Raw genomic sequence first — 12956 nt, 5'->3', positions numbered from 1 at the left:
TGGAATTTATTCAATGCAAATAACTCCTGTCCTAATCAAATGTCTCAGCTTTGAAACTTTCACCATTTAGTCCTCCACAAAGGCAGTTGATTGCCCTCTCTGCTCCTCTGCCATAAATGCTAAACTTTAATTAGTTTGGCAATTCCTTCCATTTGAAGCCAGGATTTCTGCACAAATATTCTTTTGTGTATATTCCAGTGGGTGAGTGAACACTATCCCAATTAATTTGAGAAACTGGCAGGAGGGAAAAATTTAAAAAAAAAACCTTTGTGGAACAAGGACAGCAAAAATGCAATCAAGTATGAATTGAAGGCTTATAAAAAATGGCATTTTGGCAGATTATAATGTATATATTAAAGAGTAGTAGACATGTGGCTGCCTTCAGGGAAAACTATAGAAGTAGATCACGTTCATGTAAGACCAGACTGATGAATGGCCATGTGAAGCCTTGTTTGTGCAAATGACTACACATTTACTGAACAGGTGTCATGTGTTCTATTCTAGGTAATTTACCTATGTTTGCATCCAATCCGCCCACCCCCGCCCAAAATCTGTTATCTCTATTTTATGCAAAAAGGAAACTGAGACTCAAATAAGAATAGAGGTATTAAGTTGTAGATCCTAGATCTGAACCCACCACTCCCAAAATATAAGATGTAAACCTGCTCTAGAGGAACTTAAAATCTAGACAAGGAAGCGTAATAAGAAAACAACCATATTTGTCTAAGAAGATAAGGAGCCTAAGTGGGATGATTTCATGACGGAAGTGTGACCCGTGCCAGGCCTTGAAGGATGAGGTAAATTTGTTTAATAATACCAGGTAGTAGCTACTGAATGCTTACTCTGTACCAGGCACTTTGCATTCATCTTTATATACTTATTAACCTAACCTTATAACAACAACCCCATAAAATGGATACTATTAAGTTTCCAATTTTGCATTTGAAGAAGTTAGGCACACTCAGTTGATTCTACTCCTGACAAATTATCTCATAACAATAAACATAGAGTTTAAGGTTAATCTTCAGTCTATATTATTTATTTCTAATTGGCCTTCACTGCCTTACCGTTGCATTTCAGAATATTTTAAATTCTAAATAAATCAGCTAGAAATGTCTATTACATTCTGTCTGTAGGACTGAGAAGGTCCAAGACATTATCAGGAAAATTTCTGTTTCAAATATTTGACTAGGACACTAATTCATTCCACAGAAAGCAAGTGAATTATATATGCCAGGTTCTTTGCTTAGGAGAAACTTTGTTGTGCATGAATACTTTTATTTGATGAATTTGCCTTAAAAACTATTATTTTTGTTTGGTGCTTACTGATAGAGTTCAAGCTTTTTCTTTCCTTTGTAAATTTTTTTTCCTCTCTTCTTTTTCTTTGACTATATAGAAAAAGAGTTACCTTATGGCCGAAATGCATTAACCTTGGGAAAATCTGTGATAGCTATTTTATATGATTATTTTAATGGTGTGACTTCCATTAGCAATAAGGAAATTCTTTTGCCTTTAACATTTTTAGAAAAGCATTGACAGAGTAAAATGGAATCTTGTTCTACTTTCCACTTGTGGAATAATTCTTATTTACGGGATTCTGAGGGGTGTTTACAACTGGTTCCATAGAATATAGGGATTGGACAAAATGTGAATCAGCTCATTGTCTGGACACAGGGTAGGCAAAATGTTTGCATAATTTAGCTGATGATGGTAGAATTCTACAACTAGGACCGAAAGTTCTTAGAGAAAATATTTCAACAAATTCACCACTTGATAACTCTTAATTGAACTTGATATTACATACATGCTATGCAAAAGTAAATGCATTATGGATTTTCCAGAAACTTTCAACTTATCAGGAAAGCAGGAAAACAAGCTATATTGACTTCACAACAATTTCTGAATGGACCAAAAAAAAAAAAAAAAAAAAAAAAGAATCATCTCCCAGAAGAGTGCTGTCCAAATAGAACCGTAACAAAAGCTATATATGTAATTTAAATTTTTCTAATAACCCACATTAAAAGGTAAGACAAAAGAGTGAATTCAATTTTAATAATTTATTTAACACAAACTATTTGACATATTGTTTTAACATGTAGTAAATATAGAATTATAGAAATAGTCCACATTTTTTTCATTCTAAGTCTTTCAAATTTGATGTACATTTTATAATTAAAGCACATCTCAATTCAGATGCTAAATTTTTATTGGAAATGCTTTATGTGTATTTAGATTTCTTAAAATTATGATTGGAAAATTAGATTTACCTAGTCAGGCTGTTCTAAACACTTCTATAAGTATTCCAGGAACTGAAATTTGCTCAAAAAATAATTTTACTTTATTGCTTGTATCCACATTGACAGAACTGGTTCATCTTTTTTAGAATAATTGATTTAGTTTTGAATCAACAGCCTATTTTCAAACTTTCATCTGTCTAAGATAAGTTAATGTACTAACTTTTGAATCAGTTCAATAACACTAATATTGATATAAAAGACTATTATTACACAAATTAGAAAATAAGTCTAAAATTTTTAATATCAATGAAATTTTTAATAGTTCTTCAGACAATCTACATAACAATGTTAATTAAAATTAAAACCTGCATATTGATTCTTATTAGAAAACACATAAATTCATTTACCTGTTCAGCTGGCTCATAAAGATTTTCCTTTCCTTTTTTTTTTTTTTTAAAGATTTTATTTATTTATTTGACAGAGAGAGAGACAGCCAGCGAGAGAGGGAACACAAGCAGGGGGAGTGGGAGAGGAAGAAGCAGGCTCATAGCTGAGGAGCCTAATGCAGGGCTCGATCCCATAACGCCGCCGGGATCACGCCCTGAGCCGAAGGCAGACGCTCAATGACTGAGCCACCCAGGCGCCCCAAGATCTTCCTTTTCTTGGAGTTTCAAATTTAGCTCATTTAAATGTCACCTGAAATCAATGAGAAAATATAACTCACACTGCCATTTTGTGTAATATTATTGAATATTGGGAAAAGATTTCTTTTGTTTCAAGAAAGATTTGAATTTTAGTTAGTAAATCTTGTAAAACTCTTCCATGATTCACTGAACAAGGATTCTTTCAGAAAACAAGATCCTTAATTCATTTTATTTCTTTCAGTAATTCCACAGAATTTATAGCATTTTCACCTATATACACATCAGCTTAACAATTATCTCCATGGCAGTTTTCTTAGAATTTGTTGCAGAAAACTGAGAAGAAAAATATTTTCAGTATGCATGGCACAGTGAAATAAAGCAATATGTTAGGTTTCAGTCCATTGTGATAAAAACTATTTTTATAGGGACCTGGAATTCTTCTCTGAAAGATATGAAAGATTCAAAAATAAAACTTTGAGAACTTTGGTTTTAACAATTTTTTGTGAAATTTTTAAGATTCTGTACATATAATCTATGAACAGAAATAATTTTACTTCTTCATTTCCAATGTAAATGCATTATATTTCTTTTTCTTGCCTAATTGTTCTGGCTAGAACTTCCATATTGAATAGAAATGATACAAGTGGCATCCTTGCCTTGTTCCTGGTCTCAGAGGGAAAGTTTTCAATCTTGTACCATTGAGTATGATGTTTGCTCTGTGTTTTCCGTATGGCTTTTATTATGTTGAAATAATTTACTGCTATTTCTAATTTGTTAAGTTTTTATCATGAAAGGGTGTTGAATTTTTGAAAATGCTTTTTCTATGTCAGTTGAGGTGATTGTTTAGGGATTTTTTTTTTTTTACTTCATTTTGCTGATGTGGTGCACTGCATTGATTGATTTTTGTATGTTGAACTATTATTATATTCCAGGAATAAATTCTACTTGGTCATGGTGTATAATTCTTTTTGATATGCTATTGAATTTGGTTTGTTAGTAATTTGTTTAGGTTTTTGCATCAGTGTTGGCAAGGGATATTGGTCCATAATTTTCTTGGTCTGGCTTTGGCGTTAGGGTAACGTTGGCCTCAAAGAAGGAGTTAGGAAATGTTCCCTCCTCTTTAATATTTTGGAAAAGTTTAAGAAGGATTGGTACTAGTTCTTTCTTAAAGTGTGTGGTAGAATTCAGAAGTGAAGGCATTGGGTCCAAAGCTTTTTCATGTTGTCTTATGTTTTTCTTCTTAGCCCATCTAGCTAGAGTGGTCAATTTTGTTGATCTTTTCAAAGAATCAACTTTTAATTTCATTGATCTTTTCTATTATTTTTCTATTCTCAATTTCACTTATCTCTAATATTTATTATTTTCCTCCCTTCTAGCTTTGGGTTTAGTGTGTCTTTTCTTTAGTGCCTTAAGTTATAAAGTTAAGTTGTTGATTTGAGATCTTTCTTGTTTTTTAATATAAGCACTTATAGCTACAAATTTCTCCTTTAGCACCACATTTGCTGTGTCGCATAAGTTTTGGTATGTTTTGTTTTTGTTTTCATTCCTTCCTACGTATTTTCTAATTCCCTTGTTATTTCTTCTTGGATCCATTGGTTGTTTAGGAGTGTTGTTTAATTTCCACAATTCTGTGATTTATTCCAGTTTTCCTCTGTTGTCAGTTTCTAACTTCATCTCAACGAGGTCAGAGAAGATACTTTTTATGATATCTATGTTTTTAAAATATATTGAGACTTAATTTGAAGCCTAATATATGGTTTTTCCTGAAAAATGGACCATGTATGCTTGAGAAGAATGTGTAGTCTGTTGTTAGAGTGCTCTGTATATGTCTGTTGATTGCCTTACTGTGTTGAGTCCTGTATTTTTTTGTTTTTAATCTTCTGTCTGGTTCTTTTAACCATTATTAAGAGTGGAATATTGATATTTCCAACCATTATTGTAGAACTATTTCTCCCTTCAGTTCTGTCAGTTTTACTTCATATATTTTGATGGTCTGTTATTAAATGCATCCTATAATTGTTTTTTAAGTTAGAAAAATAACTGTAATTAAAAACTAGTATTTTAACTTAAATGTGAATTAAAGTTTACATAAATACAATTGTAACTCAGGCTCTCTGTATAAATTATACAAATAAATAGTTTACAGGGCTACATCAGGTGTAGGAAAATTTATTTGATGAAATCAACCCATTAACAGCGACTAGATCGATGATGTGTTTATCTGCAAACTATATATGACAGAAGTGCCTAACGTACCCAACAGAACCACAGGATGTCCTTTGTGATGTAGTGGTTAAAGTGAAATGTAGGCCTACTGAAACAATAGAATTGTATTTAACATAAAATGCATTCTCCAATGTTTTAATTTTTAAAATAAAATTTAGGAACTGAAAGAAAATACATTTTAAAACTTAGTTGCTTGATTACACAAGCTAATGTATGAGCTCAACAGACATGCTTCTAGTGGCTGCCATACTGGGTCATGTGGTTTAGATCATTTAAAGTTAAAGGGCACTTAAATTGTTACATGATGGAATTGAGGTAGAGAAAACTTCTCAATTGAACCTCAGTAAAGAGGTTCATCATGAAGGGATGTAATTATATCCATGATGGTCCTTGATGGCCATTTTAGAAATCTTCATGATTGCATTTGTATGGGAGGTTAAGAGTAAAGGTTCTGAAGGCTCTTAATGTGGCTCTGAATCACAGGCGTTACAGTATCTCAGGGCAGGGATTAAATATATCTATCCTTTGGTAAGAATTCAATGAAGGATAAATATTGTCACAAATATTATTGTCAATGCTACTTAAGAGACATCTTGATGAGGGGCACCTGGCTGGTTCATTTGGTAGAACATGTGACTCTTGATCTCAGGAGATGAGTTTGAGCCTGATGTGGGGTAGAGAGTATTTAAAAGAGAGAGAGACATCTTGATGAGACACCTATAAGGGTCATTTTAATGCAAATTTTAATGTCTTGGATTAAAGGCAAAGCATCATATAGATGCATTAATTTTATCTGTGTTTCACCACAAATCTGTATTTCTAGCTTCTCTCATTTTTGTTAACTTTATATTTTTATGATTTTTGTTGTTAAAAACTTTTTAAGGTGCCTAAATAAATAAATACAAGTGTATTTATTTTTATTCCTTCATCAATAATTGTTTTTGAAATGTTTAACATGGGAAAACAAGTTGAATGAAACTTTGGATTGATAAATATAAAATGGGTTTTACAAAAAAGTCTAAGTTGCTCTTTGGGAACGTTTTTACTGGAAGAGAAAAACCCTGGAGCTTGTGTGATTAATAGATATAATTAGTTTACAAAGGCTGAAAATCAAGGTTATCTAATGGCCAATTCACTCTATAGTACAGCCCTGGCCAGGATCAATATGATAACGATCATGCTTTCCTCAATTGAGAGGGGCGTGAAGTGTAGTGATTGGGTGGGTGCGTATGTGGTGGTGAAAACAGTGGTGAGCTGGGATGGGTCCCCAGTAGAACAAAGGCAAGCATCACTTCTGGCCTGCCATGTGTTACATTTCCAAGTCATACCATTACTGGGTAGAAGATGTTGGGTTTATCTACTTTGAGTCCAAATTGTGGCAGAGCATGGTATAAGATTAACCAAGGATACTGGTGTGCCTGGGTGATTCCGTCAGCTAAGCATCTGACTCTTGGTTTCAGCTCAGATTATAATCTCAGGGTGGTGAGATGAACCCCATGCTGGGCTCCATGGAGCCTGCTTAAGGTGCTCCTCCTCTCTCTTTGCCCCTCCCCCTCTCAAAAAATAAAAGATAAAGCACCTGTCCCTTGGGAAACAGTATATGTGCTGCCAAAGCAAGCACAGTCCATTGGGAAACAGGAGAAAAAATGAACATTGACTTTTTCATTGTTATTAGGCAGACAGATATAACCTCTGTAAATATAAGAAGGGAGATCTATTAAGTAAAATAATTCATCTTTACTATTTCTAGCAAAACTTCAAACTAAAATGGAACACGTAGTATAATTGCTACAAAAAAGATAGAAATTACACGAAGTATAGTTTCATGAAATGTTAAGTGTTTTTAGAACTAAGAAATAGATATGTTATATCCTTTCTTACTCTCCTGGTGACCTTAGGCAAATGACTTAACCTCTCTGGTCCTTAGTATCCTATGTGTTTAATAGTACTTCATGGGATTTATTAGACTGTTATGTCAACCATATAGCAAAGAAACTGGCAGATAATAAAGAACTAAAGTATTTATCTCTGTTGTCTATATTGTTATTTTTAAGATATTCTCGTTAACTCAGGGGTGCCTAGGTGGCTCACTTGGTTGAGTGTCTGGCTCTTGATTTCAGCTAAGGTCATGATCTCAGGGTCCTGAGATTGAGCCTCTGTTGGGCTCCACACTCAGTGGGGAGGCTGCTTGAGGTTCTCACTCTCCCTCTCCTTCTGCCCTTCCTCCCCTCAAATAAATAGTTAAATCTTTAAAAAGAAGAAAAAAAGGATATTCTAGTTAAATATAGAACGATAGTAAATCAGTGTAGGATACTATATATAAATATGTAAATAGATAAATATATAGTATATGGGGTATGCTAGTATATTTATTAGAAAGATCTCTTATACTATTAAAGTAGAGTTAGGGAAAAGCTGATACCTCTAGAAAGCAGAATATGGTGGCAGGATCATTACCCATTCATCTGAAGTCTTGATTTCCACTTCAGCTCTGTTTTTTGTTGATTTTTTTTTATGTTGGTAAGTGAGTTACCTCCGGTAAACCTGAGTTTCTTCTTTAGAAAAAAATAAAAATAATATTTTTTCTGGTCTTCCAAAAAGGATCATTTAAATATTCAAATAAAAATATAGGTGGGGGTGGAGTGCCTTGGTGGCTCAGTGGGTTGAGTGTCAGACTCTTGGTTTCTGCTCAGGTCATGATCTCAGGGTCGTGAGATCAAGCCCTGTGGGGCTCCATGTTCAGTGTGGAATCTGCTTGGAATTCTTTCTCTCCCCTTTTGCCCCTCCACTTGCTACCACAAGTGCTCTCTCTCTCTTTAAAATAAATAAATTAAAAAAACCTTAAAAATATATAGATGAGTGGCACCTGGGTGGTGCAGTCGTTAAGCGTATGCCTTCGGCTCAGGGCGTGATCCCAGCGTTCTGGGATCAAGCCCCATGTCAGGCTCCTCTGCTGGGAGCCTACTTCTTCCTCTCCCACTCCCCCTGCTTGTGTTCCCTCTCTCACTGGCTGTCTCTGTCAAATAAATAAATAAATAAATAAATAAATAAATAAATAAATAAAATAAAATAAAATAAAATCTTTAGTATATATATATATGGGAAAGTATTTTATATTTATGTAAAACTTTACAATTTTCAAATATTGTTATTAATAGAAAGAGCCTATTAGGTGTGAGAGAAAGGGCAAAGTTGGCCACTAAGACCACAGAATTAATATAGAAATTAAGGAAGTTAAAAAGAAAGTATTTAGTTTGCAAGAATGGAGGCATTATCACTTACTTGGGTAGTTTTAAGCGTTAAAAAAAAAAGTGTGTTTTAAGGCAGTTAATATAGTGCTGGCACATGGCTTTCAATAATTATAACTAGTAAAAAATAATTATGGAGTAATACCCCATACACATTAAAATTAAATCTAGGAATTTACCATGCTTTGGTCAATAAAAAGGCAGAGTTTCAGAGATATGTGGATCATATGGCAATATCTGTCCCAATGATTCAGTATGGCAATACAGTCAATGTTACTATAATAAATTAAAACCAGATTCATCATACCTATAAAAGCAAATACAACAACCAGCAATAATGACAAATATGAATCACACTTTTAGAGTCTGCCTCTGAGTCGAAATTGCTTGGCCAGGTATCACCTCATTAATTCTCTACCCTCAAGAGAAATGAACCAATTTTATAATCTTAAGAACACTGAATTATATTTCAGAGAATAATCAGAATTACTGATAGAAAAGAACATACTTGAAATCTCCCTGATTCCATAAGGCTTTACAATTCAAGGCAAAGCCAAGGCTTTTTAGGGGTTGAGTTTTATTTATGGCTGGATTTTTAAAAAATTTCTTGATTAAAGGAGAAGGATAGAATTGCTTCATAAAAGGGCACTTGGACATCAAATAGCTCTCACTTGACTGTATTTTGATGACTTTAGTATGAATTAATTACAGACGTAGGGGTAAAATTTCCCTTGAAATACATATTCAGTTTTTAAATTAATAGGATAATGTACCTGGGACAGATTGTCTTTGGAGAAGGCAACTATAAAATTCAAAGTATTTTCAAATAGTTCTTTCACCAAATATAACAACAACAAAAAAAAGACACATTCTCTAGCAGCAAACCCCAATACTATTGAGATTTGTCTCTTACTAATGTTCTTTTGGATTGGTTCCTGGAATTTAATGATTAAAATTGGCCTGTGGAAGAAGAGATAGCAGGGTTATAGGAAACCTGGATTAAATGTGAAGATGCACACATTTTAGATAGAGTTCCAGGAAGGTTCTGGTTCTCTGAGGAGGCAGGGAGTGGGAGAGCTGCGACAGCTGAGAAGAACTAAGGAGAGGAGAGCCCTACACCCGGGCAACATGGCAGAATCCCACATCCCCCTAATAAGTATTGGCTTTTTGTGGGAGATTTTATCCATGAAATCCATGCTTAGAGTAAAAAAACAAACAAAACAAATGATTTTTCCCTTGAGTTTCCTGGCAATAATGAGTAGAAGGAAAAGGAGGAGGTTGCAAGAGGAGGGGAAGGGGGAATGGAGAAGACCCTGGTAGTGGTGGCCATGGCTACGGAGATGGCAGCTGTGACAGGGATGATGATAATAATAAAAAGAGTCCTGTTCTTATGTGGAGAGCCCATAGTAAGTCTTTTCACCTCAACACTAAAAAATATTCACAGCTTTTCTTCCACAGGGAAATTGTCTTTGTTGCCTAATTACATAGTACATGTTTTGAAAATGCTCTGGTCACAGGCTGCTAATTGAAAGCTCCCCCAGTGTCTTATCTCAAATATATTTTTATATAGGTTCAACCACTGTTTAATATTTCATTCACTGGGAGGAAGGTGTCAACCCTTTCCCCACCCAAATTATAATTTCATTTCCAGAACAGCAACCGATTTGTGTTTGTGGGTCAACGTTAGGTTCAGTGCAACAGTGATCTCTGCATTTTGAGAAGCAATTACCAGTTAGTCACACCAAGAATTTGGATGGTATGGAACATGGAACACATGGTGAATAAGGCATTAAGAAGATTCAGGGACATGTTGTGTTTCTGTCTGTGGGAATTTTACTCAACTGAAAGCATATCATGGGATTTTCCTAGACTTATTACCGATACATACTCTTTTTCCATACCCTCCTATCAAAATCTATTGTTTACTTCTTCCTTTCCTTTTTTCCCCCCTTAGGAAAGAATAGCTAATAGTTGGAAAGATCATCATTTCTAGTAATAGCTGTATTTCAGCATTTCACCAGGGGATGAAGCCTATATTAAAATAATCCAGGGAAATATCAGCAGTGGGGTATGGCATTTGGTAGGGGAGGACAAGAGCTGAGATGTCCTCAGGGTCAGAATTTACACAGATCTGGACTGGATCCCTGCCTCATAACTTGATATTCATGTAAATTTAGGAAGTTATTTAACTTGATGCCTCGGTGGGCCTTCCTGTAATGAATATGCAATGCATGCGAAAATGCCTACCCAAGTCCTGGAAGATCCTGGAAGATGGTAGGTGCTCAGTAAACAGGAATGCTCACTTCTTCCCAATGCATCGTACCTGAGAGGCAGTTACAAGCACCTGACTGTTGTTCAGTTGAATAGGCAGAATGACTACAAACATTTCTTTTTGCCCTGACAGATATATATTGGTTGGAAAGAGCCTAGAGATAGATTCTTTTGCTGTAAATAATTTATAGATATAAATTCTGCCCTCTTGTTTTCAGTATTGTAATCTAATTCTTTTCTCCATCATAGACAGATTGCTCTTTCTGTTTGGAACCTTTTCTCTTTCTCCTTAGAGTTAAAAGAAATTGCCAGGACTCTGAAATTCCTAAATCCTTTTTTTTTTTTTTTAATTATGATATGTTAGTCACCATACAGTATATCCTTAGTCTTTGATGTAGTGTTCCATGATTCATTGTTTGCGTATAACACCCTGTGCTCCATGCAATACGTGCCTTTTAAGGCCTTTTAGAGATGCTCGGTATAGCCAAGATATTTTACTTTCTTCATGAATTTTATCTCTTTGTGTTTAGATTGACTATATTCTCTTTCTAACCATCCAATGAAGTGCTCTAATGGTGAATTAGGTTTTAAAATCTAGAAAGAGGTATTTTTGCAGGGGACAAGAGAGAGCTACATTTATGATATATAAATATAAATATAATTAATATAAATATTACATATTTATAATATAAAATCTATAATCATCTGATCAGTGTTCCTTCTTACCTTACCATTGGGGTATAGCACATACAAAGCACATAATCTTAAATGAACAGTTAAATTAATTTTTACATGTGTAACCAAATTGTAATTAATATCTAGATTAATATATAGAATCATCATCCCAGAAGCCTCCATTATACTCTCACGTAGTCAACACTCTCCCTCTAAAACTACCTTTCAGACTTCAGCCATCACTGAATAACTTTACCTGATTTTTAAATTTCCTATAAATGGAATAGTACAGTATATACTTCTTTTTGTGTCTGGCTTTCAGTATTATGTTTGCAAGATTTGTCCATGGTGTTCTGTATAGCAGTAACTTATCACTGTTGTATATTATTCCATTGCATCAGTAAACCATACATCAATTACACCTCTATTCTAAGTAGGCATGGGCATCCACATTGTGTCAAGTTTGGGGCTATTATGAGTAAAGCTGCAATGAAAATTTTTTTTTATTTTTATTTTTTAAGATTATTTATTTATTTATTTATTTATTTGACAGAGATAGAGACAGCCAGCGAGAGGGGGAACACAAGCAGGGGGAGTGGGAGAGGAAGAAGCAGGCTCATAGCAGAGGAGCCTGATGTGGGGCTCGATCCCATAACGCCGGGATCTTGCCCTGAGCCGAAGGCAGACGCCTAACCGCTGTGCCACCCAGGTGCCCCTGCAATGAAAATTTTGTACATATTTTGTGGAACACACAAGTACTATTGGAATTCTGGAGTGAAACTGCTAGACCGTTGAGGATGGACACTTTCACCTTCAGAAGATATCACCGAACAGTTTTCAAAAGTGGTCTACCAGTTTTCATTCTTACATGTGGTGTATAAAAATGATACTGCTGAATATTCTTATTAGTTTTAATTCAATTTTAATTTCTGTTCCTTCTTAAAGTTCTTGTTAATCCAATGTATTTTTTGCCATTTCTGACTAATTTTTTCTCTTGCTGTGGCTTTTTAATGGTTGTTATCATTTTTGTCCACATAGTAGGACTCAGGCTTTTCATTTGAAGTTTTCTGAGTGGCCACGATCCAAGAGAAAGTGGGAAGGGAAGTGTTCTTTTGAATAGGTCACATGAATCAGCTAAGTATCTGGAAGATTTCACCTTAACTCCTATGCCTACTTGTTTGCTTTAGTCTTGGGGACACAGAAAACAGTCTACATTAAGTTCATCTTTGAGTCAGGCTGACTAAGCACACTTACACAGAGACGATATCAACCTGCCCAGTGGGTGAACAGTTAACAATAGCCTGATGTCTTCCCATCATGAGGCTATAATTCTATAACCCAAACACAATCCAGTTCCACAAGTGACGGAATCACACACTGCTCATCCCACTTAGCTCTTGTAAAACATTGATTTCTCTTAAAGTGTAATATATAATTCTGTTTTTCAGGACGCCAGTTACCCTGGCAAACCTGTTCCCTTTCTCTAAGACATTTTTTGTTCTGTATTTCTTTCAAATGGCTTGAAAATTTCATTGTTCTCTTTCCATTTGATGCTAAGGGGAAAAGTAACATTTCTCGTATATATTAATTCATTCCAGTTCCCATTTGAATGAGTTGCTTTTTCCAGAGACAAATAATGAATTGGTGTGTTATTG

The sequence above is a fragment of the Ursus arctos genome, unplaced genomic scaffold (assembly GCF_023065955.2).
Source record: "Ursus arctos isolate Adak ecotype North America unplaced genomic scaffold, UrsArc2.0 scaffold_25, whole genome shotgun sequence".
Classification (NCBI taxonomy): domain Eukaryota; kingdom Metazoa; phylum Chordata; class Mammalia; order Carnivora; family Ursidae; genus Ursus; species Ursus arctos.
Note: the sequence above shows the minus strand (reverse complement) of the source record.